Source organism: Delphinus delphis, chromosome 3 (assembly GCF_949987515.2).
Source record: "Delphinus delphis chromosome 3, mDelDel1.2, whole genome shotgun sequence".
Classification (NCBI taxonomy): domain Eukaryota; kingdom Metazoa; phylum Chordata; class Mammalia; order Artiodactyla; family Delphinidae; genus Delphinus; species Delphinus delphis.
The window spans coordinates 46,947,514-46,969,458 of NC_082685.1; the positions used below are offsets into that span (position 1 = coordinate 46,947,514).

A 21,945-nucleotide genomic window follows, 5' to 3' on the forward strand; every position below is an offset into this window, starting at 1 on the left:
CTCAGTTATTTGTCATCTTCTCTCAAAGAAGTACAGACAAGTTTACCATTATTCATTCCCCCATCTGCCACCCCTGCAGAGGAGCCGGGAAATGCTGGTCAGCCCCGGCCCCTGCCCTCCCACTTGCCCACTCCAGGTTGCCATATGATCCCTGACAGAGAAACAGGTGTATGGGGGGTGGGGGAGCCCTCCATCTCTAGGATGTGGAAGCAAACTCCGCGTGGGCCTGGAGTCCACATCAGCATTCCAGTGCTTCCATTGGCTCCCTCTGGGCAATACCCTTCCCTTCTCTGAGCCCGTTTCCTTACCTGGACAGCAAGGGGTAGAGATTAGATCAGAAGTTTGTGACCTCCTGCGGTTACAGAACCCTTTGAGAGGACTTCCCTAACCAGTGCAGTGGTTAAGAATCCGCCTGCCAATGCAGGGGACGTGGGTTCAAGCCCTGGTCCGGGAAGATCTCACATGCCGCGGAGCAAGTAAGCCTGTGCGCCAAAACTACTGAGCCTGCGCTCTAGAGCCCACGAGCCACAACTACTGAAGTCCACGCGCCAAGAGTCCGTGCTCCGGAACAAGAGAAGCCACCGCAATGAGAAACCCGCACACCACAACGAAGAGTAGCCCCCACTTGCCACAACTAAAGCCCATGCGCAGCAAAGAAGACCCAACGCAAAAAAACCAAAGAAATAAAAAATAAATTAAATTAAATTAAAAACAAGAACCCTTTGAGAGTATCATGAAGGCTGTTAGTGGACTCTCCCCAGACAGATGCCATACTCCATACAAATTCAGGGAGGTTGTGACCGCCCCCCTCTCCAAAAGCCAAGTGGAAAAAGCCAAATGGAAACTCTGTAGCAGCCCCTCTGACTTAAACAAGCCATAGCCTCACCGTCAAGATAGGACTGAAGCCATGAATGTAACATCTGAGCCCCGGGGACCTCGTCATTCCAGCTCCCCCCATGGCCTTGCAGTAAATCTTTAACTCGCAGACCTGCTGGCTTCAGGTGGATTTGTGAACTTGCTGAGCTGTCAGGAGAAGCTCAAAGAGAAGCTAAGCCCTTCCTTCCCACCCCTCAGCCATGGTCTCCTTTTCCATCAGGAATCTGCCAGGTCAGCCCTGGCCCATTTCCCTGGTGCAGTACTGGGGGCTGGGACACTTGAGGAACCCACTTCTGGTCCTGAATGCAGACAGGACCCGGTGCCAGGCTTAGGGGCCAGCTCGCCCTAACCCCTGCACCCCCTGGCCCCCTCCTGCATTGGTATGAACACGTACACACTGTGGGTACACACACATCAGACAGACCTGGGAGGACTGGACGGGAGGGAGGGGACACGGGGCTGTGGTCAGAGGGTACAGGGAGGCTGGGGAGAAAATGACAGGACCCACCCGAGCTCCAGGCAGTAGCCGCTCAGCTCCACTCCACTTCGCATCACCGCATCCTCTTAATGGCTCCACGCTCCTCACGTAACACAGTCACAACTAATCCCAGAGCCAGGACAAATAGCATGACTGTCCACCCAATTCCCTCTCTGGGAGGGAGCGGGTGGCCCTAGGGCACCCTGAGCCACCAACCACGTTCCCAGAAGCCTCCAGGCCTCCTCACCACCATGTCCCTTACCAGAGGCCACCGACCCCTACCTCCTGAACCTCAGGAAGAGGATGTCTTGTCTGACTCTGCCCCATGCCCAGGGGACCCCTCAGCAGGCAGGGATCCCGCTCGCTCACCCCTGCCCTGCCAGAGGTGCCTTCCATGGAAGAGGAGAAAGCATGTCCCTGACCCTGATGCCAATGGGCCCTAGGCTTCCTCTCAAGAAAGGTGGCAGCCAGGAGCAGCTGAGCCCTCACTGTCAGCAAGGGTAACCAGGCTCTGGCTGCAGCCCTGCCTGACTGCCTATGCGATCCAAGCAGGGCCCTTCCCCCACCCCAGGCCTCAGTTTCCCTGCCTGTCCTGAGAAGAGGAAGAAGGACTGATATCTCCTATCAGGCCAGCAGGTGGTCAAAGCGCCTGTGATGTTGGCTTTTGGTCCCTGACCCAACCCCACTCAGTGGCCAGGCCCTTCCATTGTCCTCCCTGCCCCGTCCCCTAACCCCCGCAAAGAAAGAAGGGTAACTGCCAGAGTGCGGAGGTGCTAGGGCTGAAGAGGGCCTTACAAAGCCCAGAGAGGAGAAGCAACTCGGCCATGATCACACAGTTGTGGTGTGTGGGCTTCTCATTGCGGTGGCTCCTCTTGTTGCGGAGCACGGGCTCTAGGCGCGTGGGCTTCAGTAGTTGTGGCTCACGGACTCAGCAGTTGTGGCTCACGGCCTCTAGAGCGCAGGCTCAGTAGTTGTGGTACACGGGCTTAGTTGCTCTGCTGCATGTGGGATCTTCCTGGACCAGGGCTCGAACCCATGTCCCTTGCATTGGCAGGTGGATTCTTAACCACTGCATCACCAGGGAAGCCCTGGTATTTGCCTTTTTAGAGGACACCAAGGAGAGTACCAGGAAGCTTGCTAAGTAGCAGAATTTCAGGTCCCAAGAGCATCAGTGGGGAAAATAATGGCATGTCTGTACATGTAGGGCCTGGGGATGGAAACTGCTGACTGTCCAAGGCCCCTGACATCAAACCACAAGGGTGGCCTAGGCTCCTGCCAGCGCAGGGTGATCCCAGGAACCCCTGCAGGGATTAGCAGCTGTGGCCACCTCTTCACAGGTCACCTGAGGCCCAGCCTGCAGGCCTGGAGGTGGTGACGGGGAGATTGGCCCGATGGACACCCCAAGACCAAGGTTCCCAGAAGCCTTGGGGAAACTGAAAAGGCTCCAGGCCCTGTGGCCAGAGTGGAGGGAAGCCAGGTGCACTGGGGGCAACAAAGACGAAGGGAAAGCCTTGAGGCACTTGGAGCCACAGAAGCCCCCTAATCTCCTGGAGGCCTGGTGGGCACAAACCAGGCCTGCTAAGACCAGGGAAGCTTCATCAGGGCCCGCATGAAAGCAGCCTCGTCCCTCCAGACTCGCTGGGGCTTGTCCCGTGACAGAAGCCCGCCGTTCACATGCCTCCCCTCCAGGGTGAGGGGCTCAAATGCTTACATGGAGGCGCAGCTGGCACGGGAAGGGGCAGCAGGTGGGGAGAGGGGGTGGGAGGACCTCGCTTTCTCTGCATCACAGACCACTAGAGAGCAGAGACAGAGTAAAAAGCACCGGGCAGGTGACCTATTTATCGAAGGTTCTTTTTAAAGGGGCCAGGGGACCTTGGTGAGCCTCTACAAGGTAGCTGACAGGTGTCCCCAGACCCCCAAGGTTCGGGGACCAGTTCCTGGGGTCAGGAGACTGGCGCTCTAGTCCTAGACTGGGCTAGGGTGAGGCATCCAGGCAGCAGGCACAAACATGAAGGAGGCGCCCACTCCCAGGCGCTGGCATGCACCTGCATGACACTGGTCAGAGTCGCACCGCAGCCCCTGAGTCCCCCTCACAGTCTGCCTCTAAGGGCCTCCCTCGCCTCGCCCTAGGCCCAGCCTTGCACTAACCTGCCAGTGACCCCACCAAGTACCTGTTCCTGTCAGGCCTCGCTCTGTTCACCAGTAAAGTGGAATGATGCCAGATGACTCCAGGGGCCCTTCTAACTCGAAGCTGGGCAATTCTGGAGTGTAAGTGACCTCCACTGCTCATCCCCAGAAATGGGCACAATGACCCCCACTCCCGCCACCCGTAAGCCCATCAGGCACCATGCTCCACCACGATACAACCTCTCCCTATAACCGTGTGCTCTGCCCTTTGCTAAACGCTTGGCCTCTGCTTCATCAAGGCCTCATTTTACAAATGTGGAAACAGGCTCAGGGAAGTTAAGCAGCTGGCTCGAGCTTCCAGTTGGGAAGTGCGGAGCTGAGATTTGAACCAGTGCCTGGCTGTAATCCTACATTCCATGGGATCTGCCACAGATAACCCAAAACTCACTATGGCTCAGAAGATGCCATCGGGTCTTTGCACCTCCTACATCTTCGAGTGTGCGATGCTGAGGCTAATGCTAAAGGCGGGCTGCTGGAGGCGGGAGCAGGCAGGCAGGAACGGGAAGCCTGTGTGGGTGCTGAGCATTTGCAGACTGACCAGCCTCCACCCCAGCCAGTTGTCCACTGCTGTGGCTACAACGTCCTCGTCGCCATCGGCACACCACAGCCACCACTGTGCCATTTTTAAATCACTGCAGATGCGAAGCTTTTTCACAGATGCTGCTCTGGCATCACATGACAAGCTTCTAAGATCATGGCAGGGATTTCTCCCCTCCTTCTCAAATGAGGAAAGTGGGGTTCCTGGAGGAAGAGTGACTTCCCAAAAGTACACGGTGAGGCAACGTTTGGCAATGAACCTGGAGCCCACATCTTCTTCCTCCAGGTCCAGAGCTTTGTCTACTCTACCATGCCCTCCTTGACTTTTCAGTTCAACCAGCACTGATGGGTCTTTGTAACAATGACCTTTTTTTTTTTTTTTGGCTGTGTGATTGATCTCAGTTCCCTGACCAGGGATTGAACCCAGGCCACGGCAGTGAAAGTGTCAAATCCTAACCACTAGACCACCAGGGAACTCCCAACAATGACCATTTTTGAGAGCTCATTCTGGGCAGGTATTATACCCAGCACTTCACGTATTATCTCATTTAGTCATGAAGACAACCTCATAAACTACGTACTGCTACTGTTTTCATTTCGTAGACAGAGCCACTGAGGCTCAGAAATGTGGAGTATCTTGCCCCAGTTCGCTGTGTTAGGAAGGGGCAGAGCTGGGATTCAAACTGAGGTCAGTCTGGCTCTGGGGCCTGCGCTCAGAGCCTCCGTGCTTTGTCTGGGACCAGAGGGGAAAGGAGGGCAGACACACTCGAACAGCATGTGTGCCTGGCAGGTTATGGCAAGATTAGGATAATAGGAAGACAAACAAAGCTCTTAGAGAGCCCAGAAGATGGAGGTTGTTTCAAACGTCCGGGCAGGAGGCCAGGAGTCTGAGCAAGGGACACGGGAACAGAGGGAGGTGACAGATAGGAGGGAGGCGGCCTTGTGAGACCTTGGTCAAGTGCCTTGCTCTCTCTGGATCTCAATTTACCCAGCTGTTAAGAAAAGTTCCTGGAATATCTCCAGAGCCCTCTCCATCCCGAAAAGCCCTTGGACCCTGGGAAAACAAGCAATGCCTGGTGACAGCCTGGCTGCCAGCCCTGGGGGAATCTGAAATGTCCTTGGCCGTCCGGACACGATTCAACTGCTGGGTAACAGGCTTGCAAAAGCACAGGGCTCGGCCAGCATGCCTGGGCACCACTGAAGTGTGGGTCCTAAGGGGGCCACATTCCGCCCATTGTCAACCTCTCCATGGTCCCAGTGGAGCAAGCACCACCCAGCCGGGACCCAGACCAGCAACCGAGGTCACATCCAAGTGCCCAGTGGAATGTCACTCCAGGCCTGCCCTGCCCCTGCTGATCCTGTCCAGACAACTCGAGTACATTCAACATCACCCACCCTCAGAGCCCCACACTCACATTCCCTAAGGTCAGCCATTGGGACGTAGAGACAAAGGGTTCTGTAGGAGATCGTCGGGAAAATGACCACCCCCATCCCCAAGGGACCTGTTCAAGACAGAGGTTGCCAGGGCTTCCCTGGTGGCGCGGTGGTTGAGAGTCCGCCTGCCGATGCAGCGGACACGGGTTCTTGCCCCGGTCCGGGAAGATCCCACATGCCACGGAGCGGCTGGGCCCGTGAGCCATGGCCGCTGAGCCTGCGCGTCCGGAGCCTGTGCTCCGCAACGGGAGAGGCCACAACAGTGAGAGGCCCGCGTACCGCAAAAAAAAAAAAAAAAAAAAAGACAGAGGTTGCCCGTGCCAAGTCAGTGAAGACCCACAATTAAAGGAAGGGCAGGAGAGTCCATCAGGGCTGGCCCTCAGTTCTCACTCCGGCAGGTGGAAGGGGCTCAGCCCAAGTCTCCAAACTCACAGCAGCCTCCTCAGACCACATGAGCACCAGGTTTCTACTCGATAGCCTTCCATGGCCCCCACCACCTACCAGGCAAAACCCCTTCACCTGACCGACTGCACAGTCACTAACAGCCCCTGATAACTGGGTGTGGTGTATACCAGGGCCTTGGCTAAGTGCTTCGTGTGCATTTTCTCATTTAACCCTCACAGCAACTCTGGGATGCAGGTACTATGGTTGGCCCGTTTTCACAGATGAGAAACTTGAGGCTCGGAGAGGTTATGTCACTGCCAGGGTCTCACAGCCAGGCGGCCAAGCAAGGATTCGCACCCACACTGGACTTCAAGCCAGGTTCTTCACCTCTGCGCATCCAGCCTCCTCAAGTGCTCCCTGCCACCCTCAGAACCCGGGGGGCCAGCCTAACACGTCAGTGTGCAGGAGAGGAAACCAAGGCACAGAGAGAAACCTCTCTCTGTTGGCAGCCGAGCCAGGGCAAGGCCTGAGGCCTCTGGCCTCCCCTTCCAGGGCTCCCCCTAGCCCCCCACCCAAGAAGCACGGCAGGCAGAAAGGCCAGGGCCACCACCAAGACAGTGAGTCCTCAGAATCGGCCTTTTTCCTCTGTCCAGGAGGAAGGGAAAAGCAGGGGGAGGTTTACAAAGAAAGAAAAAGAACACGAGAGGCCCAGGAAATACTTATTCTTACAGACAGATTCTCAGAGTTCGGGAGGTCCTACAGGGCACCCCTCACACCCCTTCAACGACAGGAACGTGCAGGCCCAGGACCAACCTCTACCCATGTGTCTCCCCTCCCACCAGGTATGCTCCAACCTAAAACATCTGACCTGAAATCTCCATTTCTCTCCCCAAACCTGCTGTCCTGCAGCCTTCCAGTCCCTCAGGCCAGAAACCTTGCCATTGACACCTTCTTCCTCTCACAGCCCACACCTAATCCATCGGCACATCCAGTGATACCAATTCAGAATCTGACCCCGGGCCGCCTCCCACTCTCCACGCTGAGCCGTCCTCCCTCACCTGTGGCACCCACTGGCTGGCGGGCATCCCGCTTCCAGCCTCCAGGCTTCTCTCCACGCAGCAGCCCACAGGATCCCTCTCAAACATGTGTCAAAACAAGGCAGCCCTCAGCCCCAGCCGCTCAGCAGCTTTTCTTTACTTTACCCTTTACTCAGACCAAATGGCGAAGTCCTCTCGAAGGGCAGGAGGCCCTAGGCAATCCCCTCCGCCCCGGGCAGACTCCCTCTGGCCACATCTCCTCCCAGGACGGCTCTTATTCTTCCGCCCCTGCCACACCAGCCTCCTTGCTGCTGCTCCTCGAGCACACCCTGCCCCCTCTTGCCTCAAAGCCTTGCGTTGCTGTTCCCTCTGCCTGGAATGCTCTTCCCCACATACCCCGTGGCTCCCTAGCTCCCCTCCTGGAGTCTCCTGTCCCCTTACCAGAGACTTTCCATGACCCCCAACACAGCAGCGCCACTCCCTTAAGTCACACTGTCCACCCCCAACCCAGCTTTATTTTTGTGGCAGGTACTTCTTGCCAGTTGACAGGTAGCTAGTATTCTTTGGTTTGTTGACTCTCTCCCACTGCCAGAGTGTCACCCCCAAGTCCAAAACAGGGACTGGGCTGTTTTGTTCACTGCTGTGTCCCAGTGCCCAAAAAAGTGCCTGGAACAAAGTAGATGCTCAATAAAAATGTGTTGGATGAGGGACTATGGCTGCCCTCATCTGAGCACCTTTTAGTTTCTGCAGTCCCCTAGGAGACCAGGGTTGCCTGGAGGCGGAAATGAAACTCCACCTGTGCCAGCTGGAATCTTGATGGCTGTCACATGAACAGTCCTGGGACAAGTAACTGCTTGGACCAGAACAGGACTTACGCCGGTTCCTGTCCGATACCTTTGCCCACCACTTTGGCCACTTTTGGGTCTGACAGCTGGGCCCACAGGGCGGCTCCAGCCCCAGCGGGAACATGGACTGGGCTGCAGCTGGGCTCCCTCCCAGCCCACCAGTGCTGCTGGGGTCCAGCATCTGACAAAGCCTGCCCCATGCTCCCAGCTAGAGGAGGCGGAGGAGGGAGGCCCCGTGCCATGCCTGCCCTTTTCCCGTTGTCGGCAGGAGGACTGTCAGAAGGAAGCTTTGTTCTCAGAATAAAGAGCGTGAAGCCCAGTGCCAGGCGGAAACGGGCACAGAGGCAGCCGGCCCATCAGAGACAGTTTAAGGAAAAAAAAAAAAAATGGGATGGAGGATGTTTGAGAGGTAATTTGCACACCCAACCGGTTTCATGCCTCCAGGGTGGCTGTGACGATGGTGGCTTCACTTTTCCAGGCCCAAGCCTCAAGGCTGTCACAGACAAGCAGACTGTCCCAGCTGGGAGATCTGGCACCGACCCTGCAGAGTGAGGTGAGGACAGAGGAGTGGGTTCTTGCCCAGGAGTCAGAAGATCTGGGGTCCAAGCCCGGCTTTCCACACACTCACGTGTGACACGGGGGCAGTCCCTCCCTCCATGTACCTTAGTTTACCCTTCTGTAAATGGCTTGTATAGGCTTGTGCTTGAAGCCTCAGCCTGCCTGACACAGGATCACACATCAAGGTGCCCCTCAGCCTGTGGCCAGGTCACTGGGCAGCCCAGGCCAGTCCTCCAACCTCGTTGGGCACAGACCCTGCCCACTCAGACCGGGGCTTCCAGCCTGCCTCCTGCCCTGACATCAGGGCATTCCTCTTCTGAGCTGTTAGCTGAACAATGTGAAATCTCTGTGGGCCCTGCCCAGACACTGGCACCTGCCCGGATCCCCCGTCATCCCGTCCAAGGATGGCTCACCAGACGCTTTCAGCCACAACCAACAGGAGGAGCCCAGCGTATGAGTGCACCCAGGGTAAGAGAGAAGCCCGCAGAGGGAAAGGGGTAGGCGATGTCACACAGCTGCCATTCAGGGGTCCTCCCTACCAGCCCTGGCCTCCCTGAGCTAAGGCAGGGTCCTCAAAGCGTGTCCACAGACCCTTGCGTCTGAATCTTCTAGGGAGGGGGACACTGTACCCTGAAGGAATCAAAGATGGGGGCCAGAAACCTGCATGCTTTTTTTCTTTCTACAAGCTTCCCAGGTTTTTCTTGTCCCCAGCACAATTGTGACCTCTCAGCTAAGACCTCTTCAAGGAGGAGATAGCTTAGCCGGCCTCTAGGGAAGGTTCGGATTTCAATTAAAAGAGTGAAATACGCCTTGGACAGATAGATAGCTGGACAAAGAAGCTGGTGGCTAAAGCACACACTCTAGGAGCAGAATACAGCAGAGAAAGGCCTGAAGGAGGGGAAGCCTAGTCCACGGAACACCTGAGCTGATCCTTCCCCCCATCCCGCTGTCTCCCCAGGATGCCGAGGTCTGCACTCGATGCCACCTGAAGGCTGCTGATCCCAGCCTCCCTCTCCCCGCAAGCTCCTCCAAGCCCCCTGGGAGAGTGAAACGTGGGGACAGCTTCAGGAGAAACGTCCCTCTCCTTGCTTATACCGCACCGCGGGGACAACCCTCTGAGTGACTGTTTATCCGCAGCTTAAGAAGCTGCCTGGGTCAGTGGCTAAGCAGCCACAGCTTATCTGGGAGGAGGACTCTCTGGCCATGGGACAGGCTGATCCAGAGGCTTCCATTAAATGGAATCTTCACAGCTGGTGAGGAGTAGCAATGCCCCGCCTTCATTCATAAAGGAAGCACTTATTGTGCTCCTGCTGTGTACACAGTCCTGAGCCTGAGCACAAGGCTTCGAGGGACACAGAGATGAGTCAGACCCCCACCACCACCACCAAAGAGCCCACAGAGCAGACAGACGGGGGACCACACCACGGCGCAGGAGAGAAAGCTGGCCGTGCCTACAGGATGGGGTCAAAATTCAGACACCTGGGGGCTAGAAAGACTGTATAAGTGTGCGGGCGGGGGAGTGGGGCAAAGAGGAGCTTACGTGCTTCATCTCCAGTAGTGGCCACTGGAGCACTACACTCAAAGTTGTATGATCTTCTCATTTTTGAAGCCAGAAGTTGGGATTCTTACGTAAAATCTCCCGTTAGCAACTAGCTCAAGATTGGGCATGGGTCAAGTAAAAGCTGCCCGTGGGGCGGATGTGGCCTGCCAGTCTGTGGCCTTTGTTTTCTTAAAGAGAATAGAATGCAAAGCTCAGGAGATGAGACTTCCCTGCAGCCAGGGTACCAGGGAAGGCTTTCTGGGAGAGGAGGCTTGGCGCTGGGCTGCAAGGATGGGTAGGTCACTCGTGGGGAGGGAGTCATGGTGGGGGAGGGTACCCGTTCAAGCCATAGGGGCCATGGGTCAAGGGTGCCACCCCCCAGCTTATAGCCTGCCTATCCCCCTAAAAAGGGGGTCCGGTCTCCACCCCCAAAGCAGGCACAGAGGCATCAGCTCTGTCTGTCCCCAGGTAGCCAGGGGAGGGGCCGCTTGCCCAGCAAACCTCCAGACTAAATCAATTGGTGGCAGAATAGCACGGGTTCAATTTCATCCCTGGAGCTTGGGGAACAGGTCAGCTAATGCACTGCCAGAGTGTCCTGTGGGGGGAAGGGAGAGGAAGAGACAATGGAGGACAAAACGAGGTTGAGAATCATGTCCTGCCTGGCCGGGCCCCACTGGTTACATAATCTTGCCTTAGGACAAAGCTATGTTCAAGGCACCAGTGAGGGCCTGGGCTGGGGAGCCGGGGGATGAGGAAGGTTCCTCCTCCCTCCCCTATTCTCCAACCTCGCCCTGCAGCTCCTGAAAAGCCCAACAGAGCTGCAGGTGGAGACTAAGACCCCAAGATAAGACACTTAACAGGATCACACAGCAAATTAGCAGCCAAGCTGAAACTGATAATAATAGCAAACTTTAACCAAGTGGTTACTTTGTACCAGGCACCAGGATAAATTCTTTAAACACATTATCTTATTTGAAAGCCTATAACACTGTGAGATAACTATTCTTATTTTTCCCATTTTACAGATGGGGAAATTGATGCACAGACACAGTAACTTATCCAAGGTCACACAGGAGCTGGCTTAGAGGAAGAGCCAGTTTAGAGAAGCCAACAGTGGCCTCCAAGACCATACTCTGAACCAAGACACTACACTGCCACCACGCTACTTTCGACTAGAACCATACTGCCTCTCCAGCAGCCTTCTCTCAAGGCTGTAGAGCATGCATTCGGCCCCCTGCCCTCCCATCAGCACTTTGGGTGACACCCAGCCCTCCGACAGCCTGATGAGACCTACAGATGTTCTCTGCAGAAAAAGAATCCACGGAAATGCCCACAAAATGTTGCAGAAGATTTTAGGGGCTTACATACCCCTGCACTAGTGAGAACAGATGGGTCCAGATCGTGGAATACTCCAGAGATAGGAGGTAGCAGAGGAAGAGCACTCCCCCAGGTTCTCTGGTCTCCTCATGTCTGAACTTGGAGCCCAAACGGTTGGCCACTTTAGTCCACAGGCGTGGGCACTTATCAGGGCTCAGGGCCTAGTCATCCCTTCAGGGCTAGGAGGACAGAATGAATCACGATATACAATAGTCCCCGCCTCTGCACCCACTGGGTGTGACTCTCAGCTCCCAGCTGCTGGGCAGACAGTGCACAGCTGGGCCCCAGCATCTGGACGGGGGTGGCATCACCAAGCATACCACCATGCTTCCCCACCATGCAGGTCACCATCCAATGGGCACACCTCACCGCAGACTGGACCTGGCCTTGTCCTGACTCTAGCAGCTCTGAGTGTTTCCAACAGGGGACCCTCCACGGTCCCCACGAGCCTCCAGGCCAGCCAAGGCCACGGGAACAGTAAGTCGAGACAACCGCCCCTTAAAAGGCACCGCAAGACCCAGGCTCCCATCCCAAGTCTTCTGTGCCTCACTGTGCAGCCTCAGGCAGCAGCCTCCTCACCGCACCTCTCAGAGCCTCAGTTTCACCAACTGTAAAGTGGGAAGACTACCCTATCAAGTCTTTCCCAGCTCCACAGCCCTGAGTCTATAAACAACAGCATCTGAGAAACTTCACAGAGCCCTGGGATCCTGTTTTCAGGAAGTTACATAAACATCCTTCAGAGAAACAAAAGTCAAACCTAAAGACTCTACTTTCTTTTTTTGTAAGGATATCGAGAAGCCCTTTTTATAGTCTGACTTCCCCCATTCTACTTCCATTGTTCCAGATATCCTCTCAGGACCTAGAAAATACATTTGGTTTCCGTCTGGGGTCTGGGCTTCTTGGTGTTCTTTCTCCTGGATGCTGCCCCACCCTCCTCGGCAGCTCTCTCCCCCGGACACACCCATCTCTACCCCCAGCACTGGTCTGGGCCACTCTGAGGGCTACAGCTACCCAGCCTGCCAAAGGAGGGGTGGGGGACAGGGACAGTTTTCAGGAAACAAACCCTTCCCTGGTTAGAACAGAGACAGCTCTGTGTCTGGTCCCAATCGTGACGCGGTGTGTGGCCCTGTGCGAGTCCCTGCTCCTCTCTGGGCCTCTGTTCCCCGCTGAGAGATGAAGGGGCTCCTGCACTGTGTCAGGAAAGTCCTTGGGCTCCTGGACCGTACCCTGGAGACACTGAGGCAGAAGAGGAGTGCAGGGTGGACACTGGGCACTGATCTTGACACCCCACCTCTCCTGCGAGAACCAGAGAAGACCCTGGTTTTTTCTCTCCGATTCCATCTCTTGCCCTGTGGGACCCTGAAGTCAGCACTGTGCCTCTTTGTGCCTCAAATGGTCCATCCATAAGAGGAGAATGACAGTGTCTGCAGTGGAGGCCCCAACTTGGAGGCCTGAGCCCTAACCATCCCAACACAATCCCATCACCCCCCACGGTAAGGCCCAATTTACTCATTTGATAGAATATATATTTCTGCCGCTTTATAAAGCCTGCTACCCAAACACTCCAAGACAACCGTCCACCGCCCTTCTTCCAATGGGATCATGTTTCCAAGCACCCCTCAAGGATTCCTAGATTCTACCTCCTTATGCCTGTGTGCCCTCAGTATTTTCATCTATAAAATGGGGCCAATAATGATGTTGACCTCATAAGATTACTTTGGGGATTACTCCAGATAAGATTACATGGAAGTGCTTATCCAGCACGGACAAGCTCTCCACAAATTGAGCAGCAATTATATGATCACATTAAATTACTGAGATGCTTAAAACCACTGGGCTGGTGACAGCTAAGGCCCCTTGGCCCTCTTGGACCACATCTGGACACTGTAATCACACATGCATGCACATACCCCCGGCCCCAGCACACACCCTTCTCTGAGGCAGGACCCACTCTCTGACCCCAGCCCTGGCCCCAACCCTAGAACACAGCCAGCTTGTTCCCGGCACCCATCCTTGCCACCCACAAAGCCTCCCACCTTCGAGTCCCCCAATCCCACCTTCTTTAAGTGGCCCCAGCACTGTCTCCTGTAACCATGTTGGGGTTCTGTTCAACGGAACCCCATCACTGTGGCACAAGATCGTTTCCTGGGCAGGAGAAGCTGTTATAAGATGGTGGCTCTTTGAAGACAGGGTAGAGAGAAACTGGGCTTTCCTTTGGGTCCCCGACCTTTGCTGGTGTCTGAATACGTTAAGAGCCCAAAGAAAGAAGCATCAATTTTTTTTTTTATTACCTAACCAAGTGTTTGTGGATCTTTAGCATGCACTGGAATCACCTGAAGAACTTCAACAGCTTGTTCGGTCCTCCTCCTCACCCCCGCCACCCCGCCCAGTTTCTGATTTAGTAGGTCTGGGGTGGGGCTAGATAATCTGCGTTTCTAATAAGTTCCCAGGTAATGCCGACGTTACTAATCCAGAGACCAACCTTGAGAACCACTGACTTAACCTGCAGGTGAATCAGGGAGCGCTTCTGTGAACAGGTGATGCTAACAGTCCTGTAAACGCACAAGCAGGAGCTGCCAGGTGTGAGGAGAGGAGGGCGGGGACCTGGGCAGAGGGTGCAGCCTGAGTGAAGGCCCTGCAATGACACTCATTTCTCCTCACCTGGCCTCTGCCTGGGCACGCAGCATAAACCAGCAGTGGCTGAGCAATAACCACAGCAAACCTCCAGCGACCGACAGCCCGGACCTGCCCGGACAGGCCGGTCCTCGGTCAGCCCACAGGTGAGGAGAATCCAAGCTACGCCTCGCGGACCAGACCTCGGCTCCCCACCACTGCTCAACCGCGTGAGCACCAGGATTCTGCCCCACACCTCCGGACACAATCCCTTCCATCCTGGCCAGCTCTGTTTCCTCGTTCCCAGTGCCTCACACAAGTCAGTTTCATCCGACCAGAGCAGACCCTCGAAATCACCAGACCCCGATGGCAGTCCCCCGAGTCTGAACCTCTCCAGGCCGAGCCATCCACCTTGCCGGGACTTAGTCACCGTATCTGCTAAAAGGGGGTGGTAACACTGCCCGTCTCCCTACTGCTGTTGGGAGGATTAAAATAAGCTTCTTAGTCATTAACTACATCATCAACTACAACAATAACCATAACTAACATGGACTGGGTTTGTAGTTAAGCACCTTCCCTGCATTTTCTTTCTAAATGCTGTGAGATGGGGACAATTATTATCCCCCTTGTACAGATGAAGAAACTAAAAACAGCTTGCCCAAGGTCCCATAAGTACGAAGTGGCCCATCAGAGATTTGAACCCAGATCATCCAGCCCCAGAGCCTAGTTCCCAGCCTCTTCTCTATCTGTGTCCTAGTCACCCACCTTGAGTGAGATCTAGCCCAGGGCACCTCTCCCTGCCACCGTCCTCTCCCCCTTCCTGGGGCCCAGGGAGGCTGAGCAGGAGGTCTCTGGAGGCTGCAGCCTCCACAGTGTCCACAGTCTAGGGTATGGGTCCCTGGTCTCGAAGGCAGTCACAAGGCCTGCCAGCCAGGCCAACTTAACTGGCCCAAGTTTTAGACACCACTCAACGTGGCCACCAGGGAGGAGGCTGGCACTACAGAACTTGAGCACCTTAACCTTGATGAAAGAAGAGAAGAGGAAAAACAGGTGTAACCGAGACAGGAAATCCTGCCAGGCTTCCAGGATAAAACGGGCAGGTCCCACACCCTAGGCAAATTGCCCTTTCTCTCCAGGCCTCAGTTTCCTCATCCATACAAGCCTCAAGTCATTAGACAGAAAGTTTAGAAACTCAGACTCCAGAGATTCTTCCCTCTATCTCTAAAAGGATAGATCATCTCCTAGGTATAAACAGTAATTATGACAACCATTGTTAGCTTTGAAAAGCTCCCACTTACTGGGTTCTTACAGTGGGTCAGGCACTGATCTGCTCAATCTCCCCAGCAAAACAGGACTGTTACTATCCTCACTCTGCAGCTGAGGAAAACGATGCCCAGAGAGATTTAGGTACTTTGATCAGGATCCCACAGTTAATGGTGGCAGAGCTGGGATGTGAAGCCAGGACTTCTGACTCCGCTCTGCAATGCTGCCCACACCCAGTGGGGCAGGAATGGGCTGCCCACAGCCACTGCCTCCAGAGCACAGAGCCTGGAGGAGATGAGAACCGGAATTCAAGACCAGGTGTGTGAAGGGCCCTGAAGAGGCCCAGATAACAGACTGTGCACATGGAAAGCAGGGAGCAGGCAGCGCGAGCTCTGCGGAATTAGGAAGAGGTCACGCTGGAGCTGGGCTGGGGGGGGATTTTGGGGTGGGTGAGGGGAAGTGACTGGGGGGCAGCACCCTCACTGTGAGCAGAAATGTGGAGGCAGGAGGGGGTAGGCGCACACAGGGAGGGAAAAGTGGCAGTGGGTGAGGGGCACTGGGAGGTGAGGCACTGTGGTCACAGAGCAGGCCACCTCCCACGCCTTGGCCTCAAATAAATAAATGCTCATTTGCAATGCACATTTTAAAATTAGACTAATCCAATCTGTATCAACAAATAAAACAGGTAGGAATAAAAAGGGCCAGGAGGCAACTTGACACAAACCCTCCATCAAGATAAGAGCTTCAGGCCCCTCTGTAACTCCTTGGGTGACAGACTGGCTTTAGCCCTGAGGCCACACAGTCCAAGACATCCACATCCAGCCCTTCCTCGAAGTTCCCAACCTCCAAGCTGAAGCTGATGGACAGAGCTTTGTGCCAGCCCCACACGCAGGAGAAAGCACCTTGGCTTGTGACCCCTCAGGCCGGGAGGCCCGGCTTTACCCTCTAATGAGGGGAAGGAGGGGGACAGCCCTGCCCCCCCAGCCCACGCACCCCACCCCTCCCACTCCTCACTTTCAAACCCATCAGCCCTTTCCTCCAGCCCCTACTGATTCAGCCTGACCCGTGATTCAGCCTTGTTTCCTCACATTTGAGGAACGAGAGACTGAACCCATTTCACAGACTGAGAAACGAAAGCAGAAGGTTCCAGTCCTCTGTGAAACCACAGTCCCTGGCAACCCAGACTTTGGTGGCTGATCCAGAAATCCTGAGGGGCCCCTCAAAGGTCAGCTGGGCTGAGTGTTTTCCATGGGGCAAGGGCTCTCCCAGGCAGAGCGCTGCAGGGGAACTTCTAGAAGGGGCAGCTATGAAAAGCTATGAGAAAAACGGAGTAGAAGTGGGCCGAGCACCACCCTAAGATTCTCGGGTGAAAAGGGAACTGAGAGAGGTCACCCAGCCATGACCCTCCGGTACATGCCTCCGGCACCCTAACTCTCTGGCCTCTTTGCATATACTGTCAGCAATGGGGACCTTGCTGCCTCCCCAGGCACTTAATTCCTGTTAGCTTCACTGTCACCCTTGGTGCTGTCTCTGCCCTTGAGAGCCACACAGGACAAGACTATGCCCTCTGCCAGTAGACAGCCCTGCAGGGAATTGAAAGCAGTGACACTGCCACTTAAGGGTCCTTCCCCAAACCCTAGACCACCTGTGATGACCCTATCCCCAAGATACCTACAAAGTCCTGCAGCCTCCCTCTCCTTCCCTCTCAGTCCCATGGCCTGAGTCAGACCTTTGTTCAACTTTCTGCAAGACCACAATTAGCATCATCTCTGAGCTGGTCTCAACCCTGCCAGTCTTGGCACCACCTTTGGCCAAATGACCCCTGAGAGGAGCAGCACGACAGGGCAGAAACTGTTCAAGCCTGTTCACTTACAGTTCTGTAAGTGACTCGACCCCTCGGAGCCTCCACTTCCTCATCTGAAAATGGGGTGGGGCTGGGGGTGGCCAGCAGCAGCTACTTTGCGGGGTGAGATCTCAATGGAGCATCTGTAAGGAGCCTGGCACAAGACACAGTAACAGGCATCGACTCAACGAGCTGCTTACAACCCTCTGTCCTCTCCACCAGCCACAGACTGAAATCCAAACCCCCGAGGAGGACACTGCAAGCTCCCCACGACCCCATCTTGCCTCCCACAGCCCCCTTTCCCACTGCCTGCACCCTCACAAACACTTCCTCCCCCAGGAAGCCCTGTCGACATAAACTACCAGAAGAGCTTTTCCCCTCCACTGACCTTCCAAAGCCCGTCTATCACTGATCACATCCTGCCTCTTCGCCATCACTTGATCCTTGCCTTCCCTCACCTGTCAGATTAGCGGCCTCTCCAGCCAGAAAGCAGGAGCATCTCACCTCATTTCATTTCCCAGTCACCCCCGTCCACAGGCATTTTCCATACATATTTAACAAATTACCCTAACGTTCCAAGTAAAGAATGTCCAAGTCCTCCAAACAGTCCAGATATTTCAAGCCATACCCAAAACCAAATTCCAAGCCAGCAGAAGTCTGCCCAGTCTCTAGGGACTCGCAGGCCTGGCTTTGACACCAAAGTGCAGAAGATGGGTCAAGCAGGCCCAAAGCCCAGGGCAGAGAAAGCTCTGGGCTGCTAAGACCAGAGTCCATTTCCAAGTGTCTCACGTGCAGGTCTCTCAGTTGGCCCCTAGGTCAACCCCCAGCCTATGATTTCATATTCTTAACCACATTCTCAACTTGTGATTGTAAAACTGTTCTTTGTATACCCCTTGTGATAGGAGACTCACTACCCATCTTTTCATTCTTGCTGGCTCCTCCTCCCTTCACCTGTTGATTCTCTTGCTCTGATCTCAAGGAGAGTCTGACCACACGCCTAGGGTCATCCCCATCCCTCAGGAATCTTTTCAGCCCCTCCACTCAATCCCCCACACTTCTGGGCCCCCTTAAAGTCTAGCTAAGTAGTGGAATTTCCACTCTTGTTCCTACCAGCTGGCAGTGAACCGTCAGCCCAGGAGGACCCCCTATCCTCAGGGCCCAGGAAAAGCCTACGGACACTGCAAATTCCAGAAGCAGTGCTGGCACAGCCCTCGGAGAAGTTAGAAGAGTAATGCACAAACTTTCCTCTCCCCAGGACTTTTTTTCGCTATCTGCTCCCACTCCATTGTTTTAAGATATCATTCACTAACTAGCAATTTGTTTTCCATTTTTTTAGAAATTATTCAAGGCCCCCGCTCAGAGCCTGACCCACAGTCATGGGATGGTACCCCCACCAAAAGGCTAGGCCAGCACAGGGCACTAAGGTGAGTGAAAGTCTGGGCCACCCCACATTCACTCCTGGGCTATTTACATGGAAAATGCATGCCCTAGGCTCAGAAACCCACACACGCATGCATTTTCCATAAGGATTCTGCAATTGAGACATGTGCTCAGAGTCCACCCTTCATTACTGCTCTCAAGGACCCTTGGGGCTGGGGCATTACTTTCGCAATGAGGACCCTGCTGATGAGTCAAACAAGAGGACACCTGCAATATAAATCCCATCACCCCACGGGCTCCACTCCTGGCCCTACCTCTGCCCCCTGCTGATCTGAAAGTGACCTGGTCTGGATGGAGTAGAAAGGCTCTTCGGTCCCCTGGGTGCTGGGGAGAGGCCTGTTGACAAAGCCACCAGCTGTCCCCAGCCAGAGCCAGGGAGCACTCCTCCCTGCACCACCCATACTATGAAAGCGTTCCTACCACGGACCCAGCCAGCAACAGAACTTGGACCCTTAACGGAGCTCCAGGCCTGGGCTCCAGCTGCCCACAATAACAAGAGCCAGGGCACAAGACCTCAGCCCACACCAGTACCAGACAGAAGGAGCATCACCTGAGGGTAAGGGTAAAGGGAAGAGCGGCCTGTGTCCTCATGATTTCAATGGAAAATGAGCTCGGTCACAGCAGGATCTTATAAAGCCTTGTAGTTGAGACTCAGGCTGGGGGAGGGGAGTCAAATCCAAGTTCCACCACATCACAGCTGTGCGACCTTTAGGATTCTGTGCCTCTGCCCCGCTGTAAAATGCTGCTAATAGTAACATGGGAGAATTAAATGAGATAATGTATCTAAAGCAATTGGCCCAGGGCCTGACATATAGTACACATGCAACAAATACTTGTTGAATATAAACATGCCACCATTTACTAAGGTACCACAGGTTCTCATTTCATCCTTATTCTGGCTGATTCTATACTTTGCCCATTTTACAGGTGAGGAAACTGAGGCTAGGGGAAGGTAAGGAACCAGCCCAAGGCTACAGAGCTGGGAAGTGACAGACATCCAGGTCAGTCTGAACCTCAAACCAGGGACAGTAATGCCGCAGGCCATTCCAAACGCTCTGGGGCAGGGGTTGGGGGTGGGGGCGGTTTTACAGCACCCGGGTGTGATGGTGGGATTCTGTATCCCCTGGGCCTGGCACGGCTCCTAGCTGACCCGCGTGCTTAAATCTGGGAAAGAGCCAATTTCCCAGTCTGTCCCAGAGCCCACGCGTCCACGTACGCCCCCTCCTACCCCGTCCCAGGGTGTTAAAGGGCAGCGTTCAAAGCAGGGGTATAGTTGCTCCCGAGAACCTGAGGGAGAAGGGGAGTTAGAGACCAGGCCGATCACAGCCCACAGAAAACCGGTCCGGCTGCCTTACCCTTTCCGAAGCGGGGACCTAGCCTCTAACCCCGTCCCTCGCCAGACAAAAGTTTCCCCTGTTCGGGAGTAGAGGAGGGGGAGGGGGCATTCCTCGTGAGTGACATTATCCGTGACCTACAGCTGCCGCGCTGCCCTCACCGGCACCCCGGCCTGCCCCCGGCCCCCGCCCGCTCCCCCACCCCTTTGTCCTCCCACCCGGTTGCGCGGGGCCCGGCAGACTCTCCGAGCCCGCCCGGCGCCCGCCCGCACCAAACTTGCGCCGGCGGCCGCTTGGGCCCCGCGCGGCCTGCACGCCCAGCTCGGCTCGGGCCCCGCAGGCTCGGCGACAGGGGACTGGCCCGCCCCGGCCCTCTCAGCCTCTTACCTGCCACGGCTGGGGCGCCACCCGGGGCAGGGGGCACTCCCGGCGAGCTGCCGGACGCCTGGGTCCCCTGGGCTGTGTGCGCGCTGCCAGGCAGTGGCCCGGGCCGGGCTTAACCCCTTCGCGTCCGCCTCCCGCAGCTCCCACCCACGCTCCACGCCGCAGCCGGCGTTGCCGCCGCCCGCCCCGCCTCCCGCCCGCTCTCCTCCCCCTCCCCCTCCCCCTCCCTCTCGGTGCCCAGCCCCCAGTCCCAGTCCCCGGCACTGTGCTGAGGCAGCGCGCACCCTCCCCCCTCATCCCGCGGTGGGAGGTGGGGGTCTCCCTTTAGACTGCAAGTTGGGGCGCGCCGCCTCGCTCACCGCGGGCCCGCGGAGCACAGAGGGGCGAACCCGCGCGCCAAGGGGCCCCCAGCCTGTCTCCCCTTACCCACTCCGTCCCTGGCGCCTACCTCCCCGAATGTCAGCGGAGGGAGCGGGGTTCGATCCCGTGATGGAGCGTGGGTGCCGGCCGGAGATCTGCTCCACAGGCCCGAGCGGCCGGCTGGCGTGCGGCGCGCACCCCGGGGCGGGGGCCGGGGCGGGACCGGGCGCTGCTATCGGAGCTGGATTTCTCGGCTTCCACCCGGATTCTCCCTCGGCTCTCCCGGCCGATTCGGTGCTGCTCGGCGACCACGTGACGCAGGCTGCCTTTGACCCCAGTCTCAGAGCGGGTAGGGGGTGGGGGCCGGAGGGGGTGTCAGATGCGGGACCCACGAGGGCCCGAGGCGGCTGCCGGGAGTCCGGGAGGCGGTGACTCTGGGGAAACAAAGCCCGGGGGAAGCCAACAAGTTATTCGGGGGTCAAAGAGGGAACAGCACTGGGGGTCGGAGAGGCTGCAGAGAGACCGAGAGAGACAAAGACCCGCGCCCGCCGGGAGCGCCCTGGCTGGCCCGAGGGGGCCTCCTGGCTCTACCAACACTGGGCCGATGACAACCCTCCAGGGCCTCCTCAGACGGCTCCCCAACAGCCAGGTCTCTGCTGGAGTGACCCCTTCTGGGCAGTCCTTCCCAGCCCCACCTACCCCTTTGCCCTTACTCTCGAAAACCCCTTTATTTCCTTTTTCGTGATTATCTGGTTCACTTACTGGTTGCATTGTTTACTAGAATGTCATCTCCCCCAACAAGTTGTTCCCAGCTGAATTCCCAGCGCCTGGCACATAACAGGCAAATGAAGAGGTTGATGACATTGTGCAAATCTCTTCTCCCACTGCGCCTCAGTTTCCCACCCCCAGTGCAACCATCTCAAGGACCCTGCAAATTAGGCAAGATTACACTGGTCATCGTCATTACACAGATGAGAACAGCGAGGCCCAGAAACACAAAATGATTTCTGGGAGTCTCTGAAGTGGCTGAGAGCCCCAGCCTGCACTCAGATCTGACTGTTCCAGGTGGGGCTTTTTACCATCCATGAGCCTGCCTGTAATGAGGGACTGGGTCATTAGTTGATTGGTTGATTAGTGAGCCATAAGGAGCTTGCTAATGATGTAGATCACCAGGCCACCCTAGAGATCCCGACTCTGTGGGCCTGGGGTGAGACTAGCAAATTTGGAAAACAATGGATCGGTGGTTTCCGAAGGACCTTCAGAGGCTCGAGATTACCTAATTGTAGGAGCAAAGCTTAAAAAAAAATATGAGCAACCAAAGCAGAGCCAAGAGAGGTAGAAAAGCCAAGCTTGACATACGAAAATAGGACAGAATCATCCCAATTCCCCTAACGGGTAACCTCCTGTGCTGGGGGGAGGGGGGAAAGGGTTTCAGCCAGCCCATTCATGTCTCGG

At 55.9% G+C, this 21,945-nt stretch overlaps 1 protein-coding gene across 2 annotated transcripts in view; it reads right to left on the reverse strand.

Annotated features, from left to right (window-relative positions):
• NDST1 (N-deacetylase and N-sulfotransferase 1) overlaps positions 1–20,951 on the reverse strand; it is a 72,161-nt gene extending 51,210 nt beyond the window's left edge. Inside the window, exon 1 of one of the 2 annotated variants that reach the window (XM_060008519.1) lies at positions 20,579–20,951. The gene's annotated coding sequence lies outside the window, so the exon portion shown is untranslated. Of the gene's footprint in view, positions 1–20,133; positions 20,275–20,578 lie in introns of those variants that run through there. The other variant, XM_060008520.1, reaches the window with a different exon arrangement.
• Positions 20,952–21,945: the final 994 nt, after the last annotated feature.